Here is a 9,032-nt window from a genome sequence, read left to right as displayed (position 1 = left end):
ACTGAGTAATACAGAAGATGAAAGAATAGACTTTGATCGGTTTATAAAGCTCATGATCTTGATTCATTGTGGCTGCTACACAGATACTTCTGGGTCACTTCTCTCAGTTAGGATCCTTCCTCACCGAAACTGACTGTTGGACCACACCCCTGGTTTCATGAGAAATTGTTTCAGCCACGATTTCTCTTCCTGTATTTCAGAGTAAAGACTGAAGTGACAAATGGAAACATGTTTAAAAAACGCAATGTGAGAGAGACGTTGAGGTCCTTAGAAGTTACCCTGGCTTTTTCTGTCACCCTGCTAGATGTTACACACCTTGTTATTGGACTGATTTCTACTGCTGGACTACTCCTGGGGAGAGTAACAATACTCTTACTAATTAGCTCCCTTTCACACCTTTGGGGATATTTATTTTTGGGCTTGCAGCGCTGTGAGCCAGAACAGCGAGAGAAAAATCTGCAACAGCGACGAGCCGAATGCTTAAATGAATCCCAGCAGCTGCACATGTGCTACGCTGATTTAGAGGATATCTTTGCTCTGGATTTATATTTATACTTTTTCATTTCTATATGATTCTTCCTGCGTCTAAACAAAGATGATTCAATTTGCTAAATTTTGATGGCTTTTCGTGCTCAGGTGTAAATGAGACGTAATATTTGCTCTTGGTTTGGTTCTCCTGTACAGAACCTTGCAGTTCAACAGAAACCTAAAAACATTATTTGTAGTTGTTATTCTTAGTTGTTCTGCTGCCTAAATACCACAGGGTCTAATTATGAAGTTATTGAGCTGCACATACTTTACGACCTGCTTAAGTTCGAGGTCACAGCGTCTGTAGAGCAGCTGGAACATAATGAAGTCTACAAGGTTAAAGTTTTCTCTTCTCTTATTGTTCTTTCTGCTGCTTGGTTTGATGGATCTGAGAGCTTTTGTTTTTATTATTGTTATTATAATTATCATTAATATTTTACTCTTTAGAAGCTTTAAAATAGTGTTTGTGTTTTGAAAAGTTGATTTAAGAATTGAACAGAAACATCTGTCATAAAAATCGCCCAAAGGCACGGAGACAAACTCAAAGGATGCAACGTGTAACTTTCTCTTCCTTCATGTCAGTACCATCATCGATTATTTATATTAAATACATATAGCAACAGTAACACTTTAGTTTGGATTTCATGATTTCTGTAACTGGAAAATATTTTGTTTAAAGACAGAAGTGACCGCATAGTTGCAACATTAAAGTGAAATATTTAATATTCTAATAACAGATTAAATGCTGTGTTGAGGCTGTCGTTTCAGGAGGAGAGAAGCTGCAGAGAGGCGTGTAAGACTGCAACTCTGCTTCCTTGTCCCAGCTCTGGATAGTCATATTTTAGGGGGTTTAATAAATTTGTCCATATTTCTAGAAATGAGATCTGCTCCATCCAAAGTGGGATGGATGTCGTCTCTCCTAACAAGACCAGGTTTCCTCCAGAAGATTTGCCAATTATCTATGAAGGCCACATCGTGTCTTGGACACCACTCAGACAGCCAGCAACTTAAGGAGAACATGTGGCTAAACATGTCACTCCTGGGCTGTATCCCAATTCAGGGTCTGCAGCCTTAAATGCCGCATTTTAAGGCCGATTACATCACAGCATCGAGACGAAGGCTGTCCCAATTCGAAGGCTGCTCGAAATGCGGCCCTCAAATGCGTCCTTCATTTCCCTGAATTTTAAGGATGTGGCGGTGTAGACTTCGTGGCCCAACATATCCCAGATTGCATACCGCGGCGGTGGGTGTGGATAATTTTGCCGAAAAAAACGGTGGAAGCGGAGCGGCCAAAGAGTAAACGTGTAAAAGTAAGTACTGATATGTCTCAACAGGACCTGGAAAAACTAGTCCATGCATTCATTTTTAGTAGGCTTGATTACTGTAACAGCATCTTTACAGGTCTACCTAAAAAATCAGTCAGACAACTACAGCTCATTCAGAACTCTGCTGCTCGAGTCCTCACTAAGACCAAAAAAGTGGACCACACCAGTCCAGCTCTGAGGTCATTACTCTGGCTGCCTGTCCGTCAGAGGATAGACTTTGAAGTTCTGATGCTGGTCTATAAAGCTCTGAATGGTTTAGGACCAAAATACATCTGTGACCTCCTGACCCAGTATGAACCTTCCAGATCCCTCAGGTCACCTGGATCCGTTTTTTTATCAGTTCCCAGAGTCAGAACCAGACACGGAGAAGCTGCATTCAGCTTTTATGCACCATATATCTGGAACAAACTCTCAGAAAGCCTCAGATCAGCTGAAACACTCAGTCTATTTAAATCCAGGTTGAAGACTCACCTGTTCTCAGCTACATTTGAATAAAGCACCAAATCCACACCTTTAAGCTCAAATTTTTTTTAATCAATTTTAAATCATGCTTTTTATTAGTTGTTGTTTTTTAATGTCTCTGTAAAGCACTTTGAATGACCTTGTTGTTGAATTGTGCTATATAAATAAACTTGCCTTATTGAATATTATGTCACTTATTTATGTGCAAATGTTTAATAATGAAGAACATTAAAACATTACTGTTGGCCACATGTCGGCAAAGTTATGTGACATTAGTGATGTTTGTACTTGGTTTTAAAGTCTTTACTTTAAAATATTCGCCGTTCAATAGTTGACCTTAATCTTACAGAGAATCTGATGATTTTATGGATAATTAAAGTCAGTCATATATCCACAAACACAAGCTGAAAGTCAGTGATGCTGCTCAGTTTGCAGTCCTGAATATCACGGCACAAGCAGGATTCACTGCACTGTTAATGTTAGCTATGTTATATTGCTGCCTCTGTTCAGTGGTGTCGAGCCAAACGGACTTTAACGTGTGTTTGAACGAGCTGACGGTTCACTCCTTAAGCTGAAAGAAAGATGCGTGTGCTGTCGGAACTGGATTTCAGTCTAAGCTGATGTCCGTGTTGGTCCTGCAGAGAATCAGAGTTGGAAAAGTTGTTAATGTAGCAAAAAACTAAATGCAATGCATTTTGTTCATAATCTCTTTAAAGCCATGATCTTTTTTTTATCGATGTCAGTGGAGTAGGTAAATGAGTCTGCAAAGTTAAAAAAACAGATTTACATTTATTGTTTATTACTTTTATCGAACATCATCCCATCCCATTTATACTATTTAAGAAATAACGTGGAAAGTATCCTTTTGTTTGCATTTGGAGACTCGGCGTTTGAACCATCCCAAATATCTGCACCAGGGAACCAACTCCTCAAGCCGGTAAAAAGGTCAAGGACACAGTTACACGATCGCTAAACTAACCTGTTTTTGAATAAAACAAAACCATATAAGCATGATCCCTGGTGTTTTGGTAGATCCCCGGTTTATGATAGCAGCAACATTAACGAGACTGAGACAGCTCTGTCTTAACGTGGCGACTTCGTTTATTGCCAAGCTGCAACAACAAACACACACGACACAACCACCAGAGGGTGCTGCATGAACCATTGAATTAGTCCTTACCATAACATCCCCCCTTCTGAGTACATTATAAACTATAATGTTTTCTGTAATAATCCACTTTTATGTCAATACTGAAATTACTGCAACTTAACTTGTAGCTGGATACTCCAAGGCTGTTACATTAACTCAAATCTGTAACAAACGTTTATTTCCTTTATTTATAACTATTATTTATTTAACTGTGGGAACTTATTCTAACTATGAAGGTGGGGTAGACAACCCAGTCCTTCAACTGAGTGAGGGGATTATTCTGCCCCGGGCTGGTCACTCAGGTGCTCGTGAGTACCTTCTACCTAAATCAAAGTCCTTAAGGTACCTCGGTGGGTTTCTGTCTCTTGTAGGATATCTTCTTTCAGTAGTCTGGTTACTTGGTGGTATAAGAGACTGCTGAACCTGGTTCGAAACAGGGCTGCTGCTGTTCTCTGGCAGGGCAGGGATTTGTTGTTCAGTTGGTTCAGTCTTGGTCCCTTTTAGTGTGATGAGATGGCTCCTGTTTCGACGTAGAAGCCCCCTCGGGGTCTCCACAAGGTAAGACCGTGATGTATCTGCTCTGCCTGATATAGTCCCATTTGTTTTCATGTCCGTGATCCAAACTTGATCTCCTGGGTGTAGTCCAGTGAGGTCTTGTGCTCTGTGTCTGTTGTTGAACCATTTCCACTGTTTTTCTCTCTCCTTTTCTTCTCTCTCTCTCAGTTTAGTGATGTTTGTCCAGCCTGGGTTGAGGCAGGATGGAAGTACGGGAACTGTGTTACGAAGTTTCCTCCCCATCAGAAGCTCTGCAGGGCTATGTCCATTGGCAAGTGGTGTGGCGCGATATGCCATGAGAGCGAGATATGGGTCTCCTTCTTTCTGTAGAAGGCTCTTTACTGTTCTCACTGCTCTTTCAGCCTCACCATTGCTCTGAGGGAATCTCGGGCTGGAAGTGGTGTGGGCAAAGCCCCACTCTGAAGCAAACTTTTGGAAGTGTTCTGAGGAGAATTGTGGGCCATTATCTGACCTTAACTCTGTGGCGTGCGAGTATGGACTTTAAGTGGTCAATCACTGCTGCTGATGTGGTAGAGGACAGCTTAGCTATTTCTATGTACTGTGAGAAATAGTCCACTGCAACCAAATACTGGCTGTTACTCCACTCAAAAAGATCAGCACCAACTAACTCCCACGGCCGTGTAGGAAACTCAGTTGGCATGAGTGTTTCCCTGGGTTGCTGTCTCACCTTTGCACATGTCTCACATTCTGCTACCAGCTGTTGTAGTTGAGAGCTCAATCCTGGCCACCATACCGACTACTTGGCTCGTTCCCTGGACTTTACAATGCCCTGGTGACCTGTGTGCAGTCGTGTCAAAACATCTTTTTGTAATATCTTTGGAATAACTATATGCATACCTTTTAGGAGAAGTTCATTTTCAGCAGTCAGGTCCCCTGCATGCTGGTGGTATGGGAAACATGGACCTGGTATTTTGAGTTTGTCCGGCCAGCCGTTCTTGCAGTAGAGTTTGATTTGTTTTAGTGTTTCGTCTTTGTCTTGCTGCTCTCTTATTTGTTGTAGTCTCTCCTCTGTTGCAGGAAGGCCTGAAATCACCTGATGTACATACAGGTCTATTTCGTCTCTTAATGTCTCGCCACAAACCATCCTTTCTGGTGCTCTGGACAGCACATCTGCAGTTTCTATGTGTTTGTCCGGGACCTGTGAGATGGTGAAAGAGTACCTCATTAATCCAATTCTCAGTCTTTGTATTCGTGGTGGCAGTTCGTCTAAGTTCTTGGAGCCCAAAAGTGGTACTAACGGCTTATGATCTGTCTCAACATGGAACTCAATGCCTATAAGAAAATCAGAGAATCGCTCGCATGCCCAGGTTATGGCTAGTGCTTCCTTCTCTATTTGAGCATACCTTTGTTCTGTGGGGGTTAATGCTCTTGAAGCGAAGGCCACTGGCTTGGTTGTGTCATCCTCTTGTTTCTAAAGTAGCACCGCTCCCAATCCATAGGAGGATGCATCAGCTGATACTGTTGTTTGTGCTTTGGGGTTGTAGAGTGCCAAGTTTGGTGGTTTACTCAGTTCTGACTTAATGTTGTCAAACGCAGTTTGTTGAGCCTCACTCCAACACCACATGTTTTTGGTACTGAGTAGTTCTCTCAATGGCTGTGTTTTCTCTGCTAAGTGGGGAAGGTACTTGTCTAGATAGTTAACCATTCCCAGGAATCGTCTCACTCCACCCACGTCGGTGGGTGCGTCCATGTTACTGACCGCTTTCAATTTTTCTGGGTCTGCTTTGACTCCTGTAGTGTCAATGATCTGTCCGAGGAACTTGATTGAGGTCTTTGCAAACTCACATTTCTCACTTTTCAATGTCACCCCTGCTTTTGTGAGCTGTTCAAGGACTGCGACCAGTCTCTTGTCGTGCTGGGCCTGTGTGTCAGCATAAACCAGCTGTCCTAGGGTGTGCTCAACTGATGGCAACATGTGTCTTTCTCTTTTCACATAATTGTTCAGTTTGGTCAAGTCCACGCACACACGCACTTCATCTCTGTTTGGTTTAGGTACTGGAACCATTCCTGCACACCAGTCAGTAGGCTGCTCTACTCTGGAGATTACCCCTAACTCTTCCATACGAGCAAGCTCTCTTTTGACTTTGGGCAACAGGGGAAGCGGGACCCTTCTTGGGGTTGACAGGGCAAATGGCTTAGCGTCTGCTTTAAGCTCAATTTTGTATTCCCCCTCCATTCGGCCTAACCCGCTGAATAGTTTTGGAAACTGCTGCTTTACTGCCTCTACCGAAGTGAGTGACACTGCTTCTACTCTGGCCACTAACCCAAGTGCTACACTTGTTGGGCGGCTAAGTAACCCTTGCGTCAGGTCTGCTACTACATACACAGGCTGTACTGTAGTTTTGCTTGGAGTGCTCAGGTTAGCAGTAAATTTCCCTCTAACTGCTAGTGGAGACATTCCCGCCCCATACAGTTTCAGATCTGTGGGTTGCAGCTGTGGTTTTTGTGCTAGAGTGTTGTACTCTTTTTCAGGCAAGACGGTTACGTCCGCTCCTGTGTCAATTTTGAGCCAGCAGTCCACATTGTTAACTTTTATTTTAGTCAACCACGCATCCTCAATTCTCTCTGAGGCTACTGTTCCCAAAAATGCTACCTCCCTTTCTTCACTGTCACCACCTGCTGCACGTATTTCTCCCACTGCCCCAGACCTGCACACTCTTGCATAGTGACCTTTCTTTTTACACTGATTGCAGAGTACCTCTTTGGCTGGGCACAGGTTCTTGTTGTGAAAGGGTGTCTTTCCACATTGGCTGCATTGGCTTTTCACATTCCTCTCTGTGTTTTGTGGCACAGTCTTTCTTGGTTTGAAGTGTTTTACTTTTTCTTTAATGACGTCCACATTACAAGGATTTTCCTGCTTGAAGTTGTTTTTAAGAAGATCCTGCTGCTTCTTAACAAGCTCACTTTGGCGAATCCGTATCACTGCTTTTTCTAACGTGAGCTCCGCGTCCATTTGCAGTTGCTTCGAGAGCCTCTTGTCTCTTATTCCAACAACGAGTCTGTCTCTTATCATTTCACTGTGCAGCGCCCCGTAGCCACAATGCTCAGCCAAGGCATATAGCGATGTAATAAACCCGTCTGCAGTCTCTCCTGCTTCTTGCTGTCTTTAGTTGAACTTTGCACGTTCAAAGATAACATTTCTTCTGACTACAAAGTGTGCCTCAAGTTTGTCTTTGAGAGTGTGGTACTCGCCTCCTCTTCGGTCAGGTTCAACGAAGTGATCACGTCTTCAGCTTCATCGCCCATTGTATATATCAGAGTGATAACCTGGTTTTCGTCCGATTGTGGCTGGAGTCCGGATGCTATCCTGAACCTCTCAAAGCGTCGGATCCATTTCGGCCACTCTTCTGGCTTTGAAAAGTCGAACTTCGGTGGCGGTGATACTTGGAAGGCTGCCGGCGCAGCTGCCATGCTGCTAGTCGCGAGATGCTATTTAGCGTTTGCTAATTTGTTAGCTTAGCTCTTACTGTGGTTGTTAATGCAAACTTGCAGGGCAGGTTCTCTCCGGTGAGAAAGCTGTCGTCATCGTGACGTTCTTCTTCTCTCCTGAGTACTTCTGACACCATCTTTTGGTAGATCCCCAGTTTATGATAGCAGCAACATTAACGAGACTGAGACAGCTCTGTCTTAACGTGGCGACTTCGTTTATTGCCAAGCTGCAACAACAAACACACACGACACAACCACCAGAGGGTGCTGCATGAACCATTGAATTAGTCCTTACCATAACACCTGGAATCTCGGTTTAAAAAAAAGAAGCAATACACATTACTTTTCTTATATTTAGTATACAGGAGTTGCTGCTCACACTCTGAGTTGCACTAATGTGTCTGTCACACATCCCAAATGGACAGACCACACGCGCAGTCACGCCGGACACCTCCTGACCTTATTTCCACGAGCCCTCGACTCAGCTGCAAAGTGCTTACGGGGTCCGTTTCATCAGAATTATCTGCCGTCATTCAGACATAAGTTGAGCAATGGTTTAACCAATTTTCCATCAAACCATAAAGGGATGCCGGAATTAAACAGAACATTGGATGTAAGTTAAGGAAATATAAGTTTGACTATGGAGCACATATCCTTCAGCGTTCACAATAATAGATTGCATTTCTCTCTCATTTCTTTTAAGTGTGCCTATGCCGCTGCTAATCAGTGTAGTTTGCCATTCATACGGCTACAGAGAGCAAAACTCAGCAGAGCAGCCATTCTCCACCACGAACTATGGTAAAAACAAACACCGCTCGCGCCTCACAGATGACAGCTTACAGTTTTGTGTAAAGATGAGGTGACTTCGTACAGCCCCGATTTGCAGACGCTGTGCACAGAGGTTCATGAGCAGAAGTCCCATTGTACCACGGCAGACCCGACAATGTTTGCATGAACACGCTTTGAAGCATTACGTTATGGACCACTTTTCACACATGGTTGGTGTACCCACACAGCCGGCTGTAGCTTTTCAACTCACAGCCCAACACACACCCAAAAAACAGCCGAGAGAGCACAGACTTTACGCCCGTGGGTCCACCTCCCCTGCAGCGGCACTGCAGACCACGCCCCGCCACACACACCAAACACGTAAAATAAATATTTATGCACTTTTGCATTCACTTTTTGTTATTTTTACACAGTGTTCTGAATGATTAACAATGGCTACAGCCAATCTTGTGTATTATTATACAAACTTTGGTTGTAAGATTCAGATAACTATTTAATAAAAGCTAAATATTTTATATGAGAGTAAGAAAGAAAAGTATATCTTTGTGCCCCCCTTTCCCTGTTAATCCCCTACGTGGCCCCCTGGCAAAAGCTTTGCTAGATCCGCCCCTGCACAGTTACCAGCTGTCAGCTACACAGAAAAGGATATTGGTGTTATTCGTCTCTCAGAAACAGTTCATAACTTCCCTTCAACTCATTCATGTCACCTAAAAGGTAAACCTGTTTCTCCATCACCAGTTCAGCTCTGATGATTCAGTAAGGACATCTCCTGG

The sequence above is a fragment of the Perissodus microlepis genome, chromosome 9 (assembly GCF_051167445.1).
Source record: "Perissodus microlepis isolate ML-2025 ecotype Zambia chromosome 9, ASM5116744v1, whole genome shotgun sequence".
In the NCBI taxonomy this organism is placed as follows: Eukaryota; Metazoa; Chordata; class Actinopteri; order Cichliformes; family Cichlidae; genus Perissodus; species Perissodus microlepis.
The sequence above is the reverse complement of the archived record's forward strand: the minus strand, read 5'-3'. Positions refer to the sequence as shown.